The following is a 14657-nucleotide window of genomic DNA, read 5'->3' as shown; positions in this document are numbered from 1 at the left end:
ACGGGGCGGGGTTGGGGGCATAACTGGCACTGCTGCAGGGTCGCTGCGCCACTCTGCACCACAGCTGGTTTTGGAAACTAAAATCCATGAATACGCTGTGCGTGGAAATGGATTTTAGTGCACGCGGCTTGCGCAGAAATCCACACGCGCACACTGTGCGCCAGCCGCATGCGCCACTTGTGCGCTGAATTCTATGAATTACATCTACATATTTCATAATTGTTTAAATGTATACAAATTATGAAAGAGAAGGGGAAGCAGAAACTCATACAAAAACATCGGAATTAGGCGTTTGGGCTTGAATGGTGGTTGGGAAGGAAGTGATTGAAGTCTCATCGTAATGTTTTCCTTTCTGGGGAGTTTTTGGGGATGGTTGGTTGGGACATGGAGAGGGGGTATAGGTAAATGTGGGGCAGTGATATTTAATTTTTTTTTTTTTATATGGTCCTCCACAAAGATTTTTATAGAAATTAAATTTTTCATTAAGAGATCCATTTTTAGCTCCATTCGCTGCAGAGGATTTTCTAAAGTCTCTCTTGGTGAATTATTTTGAATGTATGGGGATGGCGGGAGGGGAAGGTTTCTTCGTTGTCTTGTGAAAATCAATAAAAAGAGTTTAAAAAAAAAAGAAATGTGGTACACATAAAGTAATGGTTATTAATGGGCTTATATAGAGAAGTGTAGTGTCTACCATTAGTATCACTGTCTTCACTCATTTCATCCTGAGGACATTTATTTTCCAGCCATTCCAAAGTACTAGACATTTCTGTGTAAAAAAAAATACTAGTTTTAGAGTACCTAATACAGAAAGTTTATAAATATATACAATAAATGTAGTGTACTCACTAGTTTTTTGCTAAGTTTTGCAGTTACTGCTGCATAGGTGTCCTGTTGATTTTTGCGGAGCAATTTCTGTGCGGAAATTCTGTTGGAGGCATATGTATTGTGTGTTTTGGTATTTTCCACTATGTTGCTTATGCTATGTAATTGGACTGTTAGTGTCTTACATACACAGTTTCACTTTGTATTTATTATTGAATCTAATTTATTTATGTGCTGCTTTTTGAACATGTTTATCCCTGATACTTTTTTGTCAACATTACATTCACAACCCCTTGTATGAAAAGTAAATGCACATGTGATGTCATCAGTGATATTTGTGATGTCATCTTTGATGTCCTGGGTGTTAGTCTTAGCAGTGCACGGTGGTGGCACGAGTTATGGTAGCAACAAAAACACCCAGGGCTTACCTGTAAACCGTACCGGTTAATGTTGCATTCCTGCCGTTGAAGACATTGGCCCTCATTCCGAGTTTGGTATTAGCGCCATGGCTGCCTCCAAAATCGGTCCGACTCCGGTCTGGTGAAGGGAGTAATTACTGGTCCAGTCCAAGGTCGGCGGGACCGGTAATTCCCCATTCACCAGAGCCATTCCCTATTCCCATTTGAGCCCCCATAGGGCTCAATGGGAAGGGGGAAGGCGGCAATAACGGTACCGCAAATTGCGGTACCGTTATTGACCCCGGTGTCTCTTTGCGGGTCCCGTTCATAACACCTGGTAAAACCAGGCGTTAAGGGAGGACCCGCAATGGGACCTCGGAATAGGGCGCAAAGGGATTACTGGCACCGGTGTCATTACCGGTGCCCAGTATCCCTTTGCGCCCAGGTCGTAATGACCCCCATTTTATCACAAAACAACGGCACTATGAGAGGTATTTACAAAGAGATAATACTCATGTGCACTATATAAAACACTACTGTCCCTGCTGAGAAGCACACCATGACCCTATTCGAATAGGGTCAGGGTGTGCTTCTCAGCAGGGACAGTCTGTATGTGTGTTTTGTATAGTAGACATGAGTATTATCTCTTTGTAAATACCTCTCCTTGTACAGTAGCACACAGTGTGCCTTTGGTGGTAGCAAACATAGAACCAACACCCACTCTTCTTTCTTTAATTTGGCTAGTGCAGTGGTGAAGGTATTTTGAGTGGCCAAGAGAAATGAAATCACTATATCAAGAGAAGTGGCACTTTGTCACCAGTGAATGAGTGAAGGTCAATCAGCAACCTAATGTTCATGGGACTTTCAAAATAGCGACCCAATGACTTCCACATGCTGGACAATTCTGATGGCAGAATCAGCAACACTAATCTTACGATACATTGAATATAATTACTTTTTGTTAGTCTTAGGCCATATCCATTAGAGCGAATTATTCTTGGTATTTAGGCTAATCTCATTGGCCTGCACCCACTCACTAATTAAGGAAATTAAATATCTGGGTTAATTGCATGCTGTCAGATATTGGATCACAAGTCATCCTAACAGGAAGTTGTGAGTCATCAACCTAGGTGTGAAATTGGCAACAAGCTGTCCAAAAAGGTCATGTGATGCTTCTGCATCTATAGGGCATAGTAAAAGAAAGATGAACAACCGCAGAGGGACCCCTCTTGTACCCACAGTTACAACAGATGCATTGCTCTGTTTTACAAGAAAACAGATGCAGATCTAAAGTTGCTCCTACCATAAACATTTGGATTCTGGCTGGCAAAATATCATGCTCCAACACATCCAAAGGATGAGAGGGGTCCAATATCATTACCAAAACTACATATCCTTTGCTATTTCCGAAAATTCAGTCTTCCCTTGCATACATGAGAACAGCCTGTCAGTCTCCTCCTGGGAAAAACTCTGACTGCTCATTTCACACAAAGTCCCTGCTTTACATAAATGTCTACAGGCTCATTAAATGCCCCTTCATTAAGTAGCACAATGATAGTGTTTTATTTTATTTATTTATCAGCACTGGATTATCACAAACCTTTTACATTTACATTTTTTAATTTATTTATATCGCGCACAATTGACCCTCAGGCATGATGGCGCATACAAGACGAACAAAGTACACAAGATAACATTTAAACATAAAACATACAGCATAAAACTAAAAAGTGCAACCCTAAGCCAACGCAGTAAGAACAGTTAGGGAAACGGATTGTCCATGCTGCAAGCAGTAACTATGAACCCATAGGAGTTCCGGACCATAAACAAATTACAAGATTAATATACAATTTGAAGCCCCTCTGGGAAAATATTTGCAATTACTTAAATAGTGTGGAAGTGTACCAGCACCACAACCGACAATAACACAGTCACTGTTTGGTTCAGAGTACCATTCCTTCAGAACAATTCTGTCTTTAGGTCAGAGAATCTGATTACACCTGGTCCTGTGCGTTGTCGCAACCATGCAAGCACTTTATTTCTCAAGGATTCTTTTATCTCTTTACCTATACACTTGTTAGTGATAACAAAGTTACGATGGTCCATGATGAAATCATGGCTAGTAAAGTTTTAATGTCTGGCATTTTGGATTTTCACATTCGAACCTTTTGCGCTGACCCCTGCTTGAGTGAAGTGTCACGGTCAGCATCTTGGGCTTTAGTGACTTGATCAGTTATGTGATTGACAGACTTGGTAACAAGTGGGGTTTCCATTGTTTCTTGATTCTTTCTCTCTTTTTGAGTGTTGACTTGCACGCCAATGTCTGATTTTTCCGATTGAATCACCTCGGCTCCTAAGGCTTTTGCCTCAGTTTGTGTTGCAGTGTTATCTTTTTTACAACCAAGTGCTGGATAATAGCTCATTCAATATATATATATATATCAAAGCGCATAAATCCGTCAAACTAAAGCATTGGTGAAGCTCTTTAGAGATACGTGCCTTAAGGTGTAAAAATTGTGTGGATGCTAGGTCGACAGACAACAGGCTAGATTGCATGTTATTTTTAGTTAGATATGATATGATATGACATTTACAACGCGCTTATACACAAGTGTTTCAAGACGCGACGAGGCAAGGGGGGGTACAGAGGGAAGACAGACAACAATCTTACTAGGCCAGGTGTCATTCAGATCGCGCAAGGGAAGGGGGAAAGAAAAGTGCGGGGGGGGGGGCGGGAGTGAGGAAAGTGCAGTACATGGGATAATCAAATAATAACATAAAAATGAATAAGAACGGCCAGCTGGTGGCAAGTGCAGGGTGAGTGCAGACATAAGTGCTGGCTTGGGGACTGTAGGGATACAGAAAACAGTCCCCAGGTGCAGGGGTTGCCAAGGAGTCAGCGCAAGCTTGCAACTGGCAAAGCTTGGGCCCGAGATCAGATGGATGGCCGGTAACCCGTGCAGTCTCATTATCAGCCAGGACTTCAGCAGGGGAGAGGGGGAGAGAAAGCAGAAGCAAAGAGAAAGGGTTTTAGGAGCTTCCGTAACTGAAGGTGGTTCTCCTTGAGTTTCAGGGAGGCAAGGAGGCTGCTCCAGAGAGAGGCCCCTGCCGAAGAGAGAGATCTACCACCAACTCGTTGCTTGGAGAAGCGACTGACCCTGAGTGAGTTGGAAGCGGATAAGCAAAGAGCTCGAGAGGAAAGATATTTAATGAGAGTTGAAGGTATTGAGGCCCCAGGCCCAAGAAGGCCTTGTGGTCGATGCAGAGGGTTTTGAACTTAATCCTCGCAGCCACTGGGAGCCAGTGCAGAGATTTCAGTCCTGGAGAGATACGATCCCTGGGCTTGAGGCCAAGGACAAGTCTCGCTGGATGAGTTGCAGAGGGCGTAGAGTAGAAGCAGGCAGATTTAGAAAGAGGCTGTTGCAATAGTCCAGCCTGGAGAGAACCGGGGCTCTGGAGACAGTGAGCTTCTGGGGGAAGGAGAGGAAAGGAAGAATACCTCTTAGGAAGTGCAGCTGGTAGTGTGACTTCTTAGAGACTCTCAGAGATGTGAGGTGAGAAAGAGAGTGTGGAGTCGAAGATGACCCCCAGGTATTTTGCCTTGCAGGTGGGAGCAGCAAGAGGGGCAAGAGAGGTCGGCCAGAGAGCTACAGGAAAAGAGGGAGTGGATGTGCTGATGAGGAGAGGAGAATCTCAGTCTTACTGGCATTAAGGTAGAGGTCATTGGTGGCACACCACTCCTGGATAGCAAACAGACAGTCGGAGATGAGGGACAGGGAAGAGGTGGCTGAATGTAGCCTGAAAATGAGCTGAGTGTCATCCGCATAGCATTGAAAGTTGGGGCAGAGAGTGGCAATGCGGTGGGCAAGGAGTGCAGGTATTGTTTGAACAGCCAGGGAGAGAGGTTAGACCCCTGGGGGACACCACTGGTAAAGAAAAAGAGATAGCAGAGAGGAAGGACCCAAGTAGGACCTGGGATGGTCGGTCAGAGAGGAAGGTGGTCAGCCACTCCAGGGCCTGACCGGTGATGCCTAGGTTATCACAGAGACACTTTAGCAGGATGGCATGGTTAACAGTGTCAAAGGCAGAAGAGAGATCAAGCAAAATGAGGACACAGGGGGTTGTTAGAGTCAAGGTTTGAGAGCAGGTCTTCACGGATATTCAGGAGAGCAGTTTCCATGCTTCTGGCAGCTCTGACGCCAGACTGATGGTCATGGAGACAACCAACAGATTCAGTGTGGAGATTAAGCTGGGAGGTGGCCAGAAAGGGGGTCATGGAGATTGGCCGATAGTTAGCCGGGCAGGAGGGGTCGGCAGAGGATTTCTTGAAGATAGGGTGCACAAGGGAGTGCTTCAGGGGGGATGAGAAGACTCCAGTGGTGAACAAGTGGTTGCAGAAGTCAGCCAGGGCAGGAGCCAGGGAGTCAATGTGGTCCTTGATGGTTTTGGAGGAACAGGGGTGAACCTGTTTTGACGAGACTTTCATAGATCGGACTTGTCTAGAAACTTTGTCTGCGGAGAACAGGTGAAAGGCAGAGAAGGAGGGAAGAGAGGTGGCTGTAGAGGGACCAGAGGGAGAGCAGAGAGTAGAGGAAGGGAGTGGAGAGGAGGAGAGTGAGAACAGGATGTCCCTAGTTTTAGAGATGAAGTGAGAAGCCAGGGCCGTGCAAAGGGCCTGGGAAGGGACATGAGAGGTAGAGACTGCGGCAGGATTGGCAAGTTCCTTTCAGATTTTAAAGAGTTCAGCCGAGTTGTTAAATGCCGCAGAGATGAAGGATTGGATATGAGCTCTCTTCTTGGTGAGGACAGAGAGCCGGTATTGCCTTTTCAGCAGGCGGCAGGCCAGTTTGTTAGAGGATGTGCATGAAGCAAGCCATTTCCTCTCGGCCAACCTAAACTTGATCAAATAAAGGAGGTGTTGGCGGACCTATCTCATTGCTGACATATCATATTTTTCATTCCCCCCATTAGTAATGCTACTGCTGGGGAGAAACTCTATGTGGTCCAAAAGATTCCTTTCCTTTTTGCGTTCTGGGGTAGCTAAGCATTTTATATGTGATAATAGTAATGCTACATCCATATTGTGTTCCATATTTGTGCTATTACTGGCATGGTTATGCTTGTTGGATTTATCATTGTGATCAATGGATTTGCCTACTTGCAGCCTCCGTCTCCTATGGGAGCTTAAAGCAGGGACTTCAGAGACTCGGTCCCTATCAAAGAGCGGGGAGGCCGGTGCTAGTCCAACCCAATCCACAAAGATGCAGCCCTTAGGCCCAAGGAAGATTTATTTTTTCTACCTGCAGCTCTGACGGTGATTTTATCCCGCCGTTTTCCACCATAGTGTTGTTATTGAGTCGGGAATTATACAGAGCCAGTCCGTTTCTAACTCAGACTCGTCAGGAATGATGAAGGTGCAGATAGTGCAATGCGTTGTGTTCTATATACATAGTAAGTATGCAGCAATAAGAGGGAACAGAAGCTTACCCTTTCCAGCAGAATGCACCATGCAAATGCTGCACAGCTTGGGACTCGAAGACCAGGGTCCACAAAGCCATAATACATGCCCTCACTTGGCATCCCATTCGAGGAGACCATTCGCTTCGCAGAGCCCCTGCACCAGGGCGCCTGGAGAACACGAATGGACTCAGGTTCGCACGAAAGTGCTTCTGGCGCCTCTAACTCAGAGAGATCCGTCTGTGAACCTCGTGCCGCGAGGATGAAATAATTTGAAAAAAGGACCCGCTACAGTCCTGAGAACGGTCCTGAGAACATCAAGCTGCACTGCAGCCTAAGGATGCGGCCGCCTCCGACGTTCAGCTACTTCAGTGCATAAAACAAAAGATTAAAATCAACAATTAAAATCAACATTAGAATCAAAACTGATCATTACAATTAATCAACAATATTATCTCCTTTAAGAGCATTATACCTAATTCATTTCTCTTAAAATATCATATTCAAGAAGTTAATAGTAGCTAAGACCAGATGAACATTTTCACCACCTATTAAAACTGCCCAGCATTCCTCGGTTGATAGTGTTCTATTATGCATGTGAAATGTCCATATATACACAGTTCTCTGATTGGTTAAACCCCTAATGGACAACAGGAGGTGTTTTAGTGTTTCTCTCTCGTTCTCTTCTTTGCAATATCGACAATTGGAAGCCAACTTCCTTGATACTGAGTGAGATGGTAGCACCTCCCTTGTCAAGTATAAGTTAATTTCTACCTTGAGGAATTGATTCCTAAAATAACTGTTTGGGAAATTTTAACAAATAGATTGGGACCATTCCATATGCTCTCATTTCGTGTTCGCAATGATAAAACAATTTGAATTTCTTCCCTTCAGTCTGTGCACGAATCCTGTCTGATCTTCAAATTGTAACCTTCACTTTGTCTGGGTTACTCACAAGATCAGCTACCATTGCATCTGACTATGCTAATAAATGTTTACAGGCCTCATACCACTCAGTCAGTACGGATTCCCTGCCTGAATTAAGGCAGTTTTATCATATGGAATAACGGTTTATGATGTTCTTCAATGCACTTGCGATGGAGGGACAAGCTTTTCCAGCAAACCATGCCATAGAGGTGCTCAAGGCCCAGTACGTGTCAGACAACATGTATAGCGATTGATATAGTAGACCCAGAACTCTTTTCCAGAAGGACCCTCTAGTAGTGGCCAAACATTACTAGGCAGGAACAAGGCTGCCTCTGACTCATACGTCAGTGCTGTCATCACCATCAATTTATAAAACGGAATGACCAGTACTAGGAAGAAACTGACACATTTGTCATGTAACTTTTTCCCTTGACATGCTAAATTTTGTGTCTTTAAATTTACTGATTTTTCAGTCGGGGCATCAACCCTGCTAGGGTTGACATACACCCATAGGTATTCAAACACATCCACTTGTTACAAGGGCTCACCTTCCAAGTACCATGTATATCTCCAACCTCTTCTCCCCTTTGCAGGGTCTAAAATCAGTATATTTGATTTTGGGACATTTGGGCTCATTATAAGACCGGCGGTAGCTGTGCTGGTAAAACCGGCACGGCTGCCGCGGTATCATTTTTTTTACGGTGCCCGCGAATGGGCAATTACTCGGTAATTGCCCATTCGTGGGTGCTGGAAAAAAATGATACCGCGGCAGCCGTGCCGGTTTTACCCTATGGGGCTCAAATGGGAATGGGGAGGTCGGATGCACTGGCACCATTCGTGAATGGTACGCCCGCCAGGTCAGACCCGGTGGGCGGGAAAGCACCCGCAAGCAGAACTCGTAGTTTACCAGTACCGTTGTTATCGGAGCGGCAAACTTATAATGGGGTCCATTGAATTCTAAGCCATTATCATGTACGTATTCCATTAATTTACCTAGTTGCCATTTGAGTCCAATTGGCATTTGGTCCAAAAGTACCAGATCGTCTGTGTATAATAGCCTGCTTAATGATTTACTATGTAACTTTGGAGGCAAGCACGTAGCCTTCGCTAGTGTATCCCCTAAATAAATCTGATATAAATAGATTGAACAGTGCCGGTGTCAGGGGGCACCCACGCTTTAAGCCATTGGAAGTTGGTATCTCTTCTGAGAGGAGTCCAGCTCTGTTCATTCTAATTCTCAAGAGGTTTTGTAGTAGATCGGTTTTGGTGTCTCCATGATATCGTCGGGACATCCCCAATTCGTCAGTTTGGACCGTAGGAGAGTGTGGTTGATACTAGCAAGGGCCTGGGCGAGCTTAATGAAGCACAAATAGATTGTTCTTCTCCTCACCAATACCCTGCTCATTAGGATGTTGAGGAGGGGGATGTTAGCATTCGTCCCCATTCCCTTGGTGAATCCTGACTGAAAAATATCAACTCTCCCAGTATCTCTCGACCCTTGGTTTAAACCTTGCAATATTATGGAGGCAAATATGTTTCTGAGCACATCAAGAAGGGCAATAGGTCAATAGCTGGGCCCGGTAATTGCCCTTTCGCGGGTGCCGGGCCCGGGAAATCCCCATTCCCATTTGAACCCCATGGGGCTCAATCGGAATGGAGACATCAGATGCACCGGCACCGTTTACAACAGTGCCGGTGCATCCAACATGCTGTGCTCATGGGTGCCGCACTGCCCGCCAGTTCAGACCTGGCGGGCTGACAGGCACCCGCGAGCACAGCTCGTAGTATGGCGGTACGGTAGCAACAGTGCCGGTAGCGCTACCAGCCCCGTTGTTGCCTTACCGCCATACTTGTAATGAGGCCCATTGTCTCCTAGTCACCATCACTGAATGTTTGCACTAATGTGGATATTTGTAGAGCTCCCATAAATCACAGTTGTGGAAATGGATATTATGATGTTTGTTATATTTCAGAAACCAATGTGATTGACTGGAATGTAATGAATAGCATTTGCAGTCCTAAAGAAGGATTAGTAGTTAGTTATGGGCAGCTTACTCTGGGCCTCATTACGACCCAGGCGGTAAGGGGTTAACGGCAGCGTTAACAGCGCCGACCCTTACCGCCTGAGTACGAGGTCCCTTAGCGCCATGGCGCGTTTAACACCTGCTTTTAGCAGGTGTTAAAATCCATGGCGCTAAGGGACCATGGAGTTAATTACGCCACCGTAATTTACGGTGGCGTAATTAACGCCTTCCCCACTCCCATTATGCCCTATGGGGCAAAAATGGGAATGGGGAAGGGTAAATGGGGATTGGGGACTTACCGCCCCGCCAAGGTCGGAATGGGGCGGTAAGTCCGCCAACCACCATGGCGTAAACATAGTTTACGCCATGGTGGTAAAGTCACGGCCCAGGCGGTAACTTACCGCCTGGGTCGTAATGAGGCCCTCAGACACTTAAGTTGACGGTTTCAGAATTTAGTTTAATGGTGCAAATAGATGAATCGAGGGGTGCTACTAAACGGACCATTTATTTATTTATAGTATTTTATTTATTTATTACGTTTGTTAAACGTCCAAACACTTGGGTATCACAGTGTTGTTGCACACATCTTACAATAAAATTCAACAGTGTTCCAATTACATCCAATAAAACACTGGTACAAGAAATTGCATAGGTTAATACACTGCATGGTCGCTTTCTCTATTTACAGATTCTGGAACAGTCTACCCTAGGGAGGTATCTATCTGGGCCTACAGTGGGTGGATATTTTAGATTATATGTGGTTTAACTAGTATTGGTTGAATAGCCAGGTTTTTAATTGTTTTTTGAAACAATGGAAGGAGTCTTAATTTTTAATGTTTAGTGGAAGCTCGTTCCAGAGTTTCAGGGCCAAGACTAGGAAGCTGCTGCCTCCTGCTCTGGAGTTTTTAAAAAGGAGGACAGCAAGGAGTGACTTATTATTGGATCTGAGCGTTCTATTAGAATCTTTTTTTGCTCGTTGAGTTATTTAAGTAGATGGGAGCTTTATTGGTAAGACAATTGTGGGTAACACACAGTGATTTGAAGATGATTCTAGCCTTCATGGGTAGCCAATGAGTCTCTCTCCTAATGCTGGAGATATGGTCAGTCTTCTTGATTGCTAAGGCTGCTCGTAGCGCATTGTTTTGCATTAATTGTAGTTTCCCTAGGTTGGTGTTGGAGCTCCCTAACAGGAGTATGTTGCAGTAGTCCAACTTGGATAGTATGAAGGTTCTGGCTAGAGTGATGCAATTTGTGGGTGTGAGATGCTGACGACTCTGAGCAATCAATTTGGAAGTGTAGGATGCAGATGACGAAAGAACGCTTACATGTCTGGTCATTGTTAGATTAGCATCTAAATAAACTCCTAGGGTTTTGACCTGTTCTGATACTGGGATCATAGAACCATCGATGTTGATAGATGAATAGTCTGAATGGAGGGCGCTGATGTTGGTTAGGGAGCCCACAATGATAATCTCTGTTTTCTCATTGTTAAGGCAGAGGCTATTCAGAACCATCCGATTTTGGATTATTGCATATATCTTGTTGATGATCAATGTGTCCTGAGCATAATCCCCTGAGATCGGTATGAGGATCTGCGTGTCATCTGCGAAATCGGTGTAGATGACACTGATGGCGTCCAAAGCCGAGAAGAGCAGCTTAGTTTACCCATTGTATAAGGTGGGCGAGAGACAGGAACCTTAGGGTACCCTAATGGGGACTGATATGGGATGGGCACCATTGTTACCAATGCTTACTCTAGACGTGTGTTTAGCTAGAAAGGATTTCACCCACAAGGTAGCATCTTTAGAGAAGCAGAAGTCATTGACTAGAGTAGCGCATAGTTTATCATTGTCCACTAAGTCGAATGCTGCAGATAAATCTAACAGCAGTAGTATACATAATTTACCTGAGTCCCTGATGGTGTTTTCTGGATTTTCAGATCCAGGAGAGCTGTTTCTGGGCTGTGGTTAGGCCTGAATCCAGATTGTCTAACTCCAAGAAGCTGATTTTGTTCAAGATAGGCTTGAATTTGATTGTAAGCTATTTTGTCAATAATCTTGAGCAAAAATGGTACAGTGGTTATTGGTCGGTAGTTAGTGGGTACTGTTGCATCAAGAGATGGTTTTTTCAGCAGTGCGGTCACCCATGCTTCTTTTATACTTGCCGGGACTATATTTGTATTGAATGAGGCCTTCACAAAGTTTGTAATAATAGGGGTGAGGAGCGGGGTGCAGAGTTTAAGTAGGAGGGCTGGGAAGTTGTCCCCTTTGCATTTTGAAGCTTTTAGTTTAGAGATAGAGTCTGCCACTATGTCTTGGGCCACTGGGGTAAATTGGAATCACAGGTTCACATTTCCTTAGTTTTACTGAGATTGGTATTCGGGAAAAGTTTTTGGCAGGGATTTTTCTTTTCGTGTGGATTTTCTTTTGGAATACCTCCATTTTAGAAGCTAACGCATTTTGAATGGTACTACACCATTCCTTACTGGAGTTGGCAGGAGTAGTAAGGGGGAATGGGTTTTCCAATTCTTTGAGAATGGAGAATAGCTCTTTAGTGTTAGAGGTGGCGTTGCTAATACAAGTGTTATATGCTTTGGCTTTGTGGGTTATAATGGCAGCTTTGTAGATTTTGTTTGCAGCTCTGAAGGCATTGGCAGAGTCTATTGTAGGGGATTTTTTGTTAATATGTTCAAGCGATATTTTAGTTCGTTTTAGCGAGACTAATTCTTCATTGAACCAGAAACTTGTTCGTTTGTCAGCACGTCGCGTTTTGGTTGTTAAAGGTGCTACCGTGTCAATAGTGGTGGTAAGGCATTTGTGGTAGGTCTCTACCATCTTGTCTAAATAATGATTCCCCGGCATGTTTGTAAGATATCAATTTTTATCTTGTTGAACCTCCAACAAGAGTCCTTTATTGAATTGTTTTGTGTAATGTTTCCAATTAGTTGTTTTCCAGTTGGTTGTTGTTTTGTTGGCCTCAAAATTGTTCATATCTTGGCTATTGGTGTTCAACATGCTTGCTATGAGTGACAGGTATGGAAACAGGTGTTAATTTTCTCAATTAGCACTTGGGGGAGTGGTCCTAGTCAATATGGGGCTGGAAAAACGAGTTTGAGCCATTCCTCCCTGATTGCCTACCATGCCACACTCGCAGCAGCTATTTCCTTCCCCATCCAACCCCCCTTAAAGTTTGCCCCCCTTTACATGTGCTGCTCCCTCCCACAACAGTGCCATGTGCCATCTTCTCTATGGCTGCGATTGATACAGTGAAGGGGCTCTGTCCATTTTCTGTTTCTCAGGTGGCAATCTCATCTTTCTTTGTAGGTAATTTTATGGACGATCAGCACAAGTGAGACATGCAAAGCTGATCTTCCATAAAACAAAATTTAAAAACAATATTAATACCCTGGGCCTCAGCCTAGGTTTCTAATAACATTGATCACTCAGGGGAAGGCCTCAGTGGTTAACGCTATGTTAAATGTTGCATCTTGGGAACTTCACTTGTTAGCATTGTTGTTTACCTACAAAGGAATACTTGTTCAGTGGTTCCCCTTTATTGTGTCTAGACTTCTTCTCCAAGTCACCTGGGCTACAGGCTTGGCATGAAACTTTCATATCTGAGGTGTTGTTTAGAGAACATTTGGTCTAGAGAGGTTTCTAGCATTTTATGATTCATGATGCCTTAACAGGTTTTGGTGTATTATTTGGGTTAGAACATAGGTTAGTGTTCTTATAGTGTGCATCATTATGAGTACTTGAGAGGGACTCAGGAACAAGTGAAGTGAAGCAGATATTCTCTGGTCATGATGTTTCAGATTAATTATCGGTGTTGTTGCTTTGCATTGTAATGACTGTAGCTTTGACCAAGAAAGTGTATAGGTTGATTCAATGATGTAAGAAAAGTCGCCATGATTAGGTGTGAATTGTATCAAAATCATGTGGGGATTTTGGTGGTAGGGATCACAACAAACACATGTTCATCCCTGTCACATTTATAAACTCAATGCAATCCTATCTTTGTGAACAAATAGCTTCTAGCTTCAGATCAAGGTTTCTTCTCAAATGTTCTTTCTGCAGGTAGGCATTTGCTTTGTTGTTTTCATCTATACACATATTGTCAGGTGTATTGACCCACGTTTGAGTCACTAAGCTGCAACATTTGGTGCTGTGGGCTTAGAAAATCCAAGATGGCCAAAAAGCCCACATGTGCGCCAGAATCCAGGAGAACTGCGCAGTGGGCACAATACCACTCCAAAGATACAACCTTCTTGTGAGGGGTTCCACATCACCACTCTACTGTAAGGATGCCATCAAAACAATGTTAAGCAAGGGTCCTATACTATCAAGCAAAAGACCACTCTATTGAAATGCAATAATTCAAGACAACTCAAAAATGGATGCAGTACCGACAAATTCCCCAAGGCGGCGCTAGCGGTCTAAACTCTGACAGGGAAACTGTATTTAGGAGTTGCAAGAGGGGCAGGGACTTCAAAGCTTGTTGGTTAATTGAAAATCTTAGCCACCTGCTGTTCCAAGAGGCCAAGAGGCTGAGAACTCTTAACACCCCAGGGACTCACCACAGGAGGCAGGATATCACATGGCCCTCCTGAGTGAGAGGGAGGGGGTTTCCCCTTCAGCCTGGAGGAGAGAGACAATAGCCCCTTTCTGTTGAATGGGGTATGTTAATTTTGAGTGTTTCCTGTCAACAGCCCTCTGCCAGCAAGGAGAGACATGTGATCACTGAACCACCCAGACTTCTGGAGGCGGACCCAAACACTTTGGGGAGTTGAATTGCAACAAATATATATTTTATAGAAACAGTGATAACTTATTGTAAGCAAATGACAGGAATGTACAACTTTGAGAGTCTTAGTTTGAAAAATGCCCTCACGATTTGAGTCCAAACTCCAATCTGTACCATGTTCTGGGGCAAAACCCCGCTAATTATGAATATTGTAGACAATGTATGTAAGCTAGAGACATGGAAAGTTACTGGGATATATGTGGAAGGGAAATGTACCTTGTTATAA

This window comes from Ambystoma mexicanum, chromosome 4q (assembly GCF_040938575.1).
Source record: "Ambystoma mexicanum isolate Mex_15411 chromosome 4q, UKY_AmexF1_1, whole genome shotgun sequence".
Lineage (NCBI taxonomy): Eukaryota > Metazoa > Chordata > Amphibia > Caudata > Ambystomatidae > Ambystoma > Ambystoma mexicanum.
The sequence above is the reverse complement of the archived record's forward strand: the minus strand, read 5'-3'. Positions refer to the sequence as shown.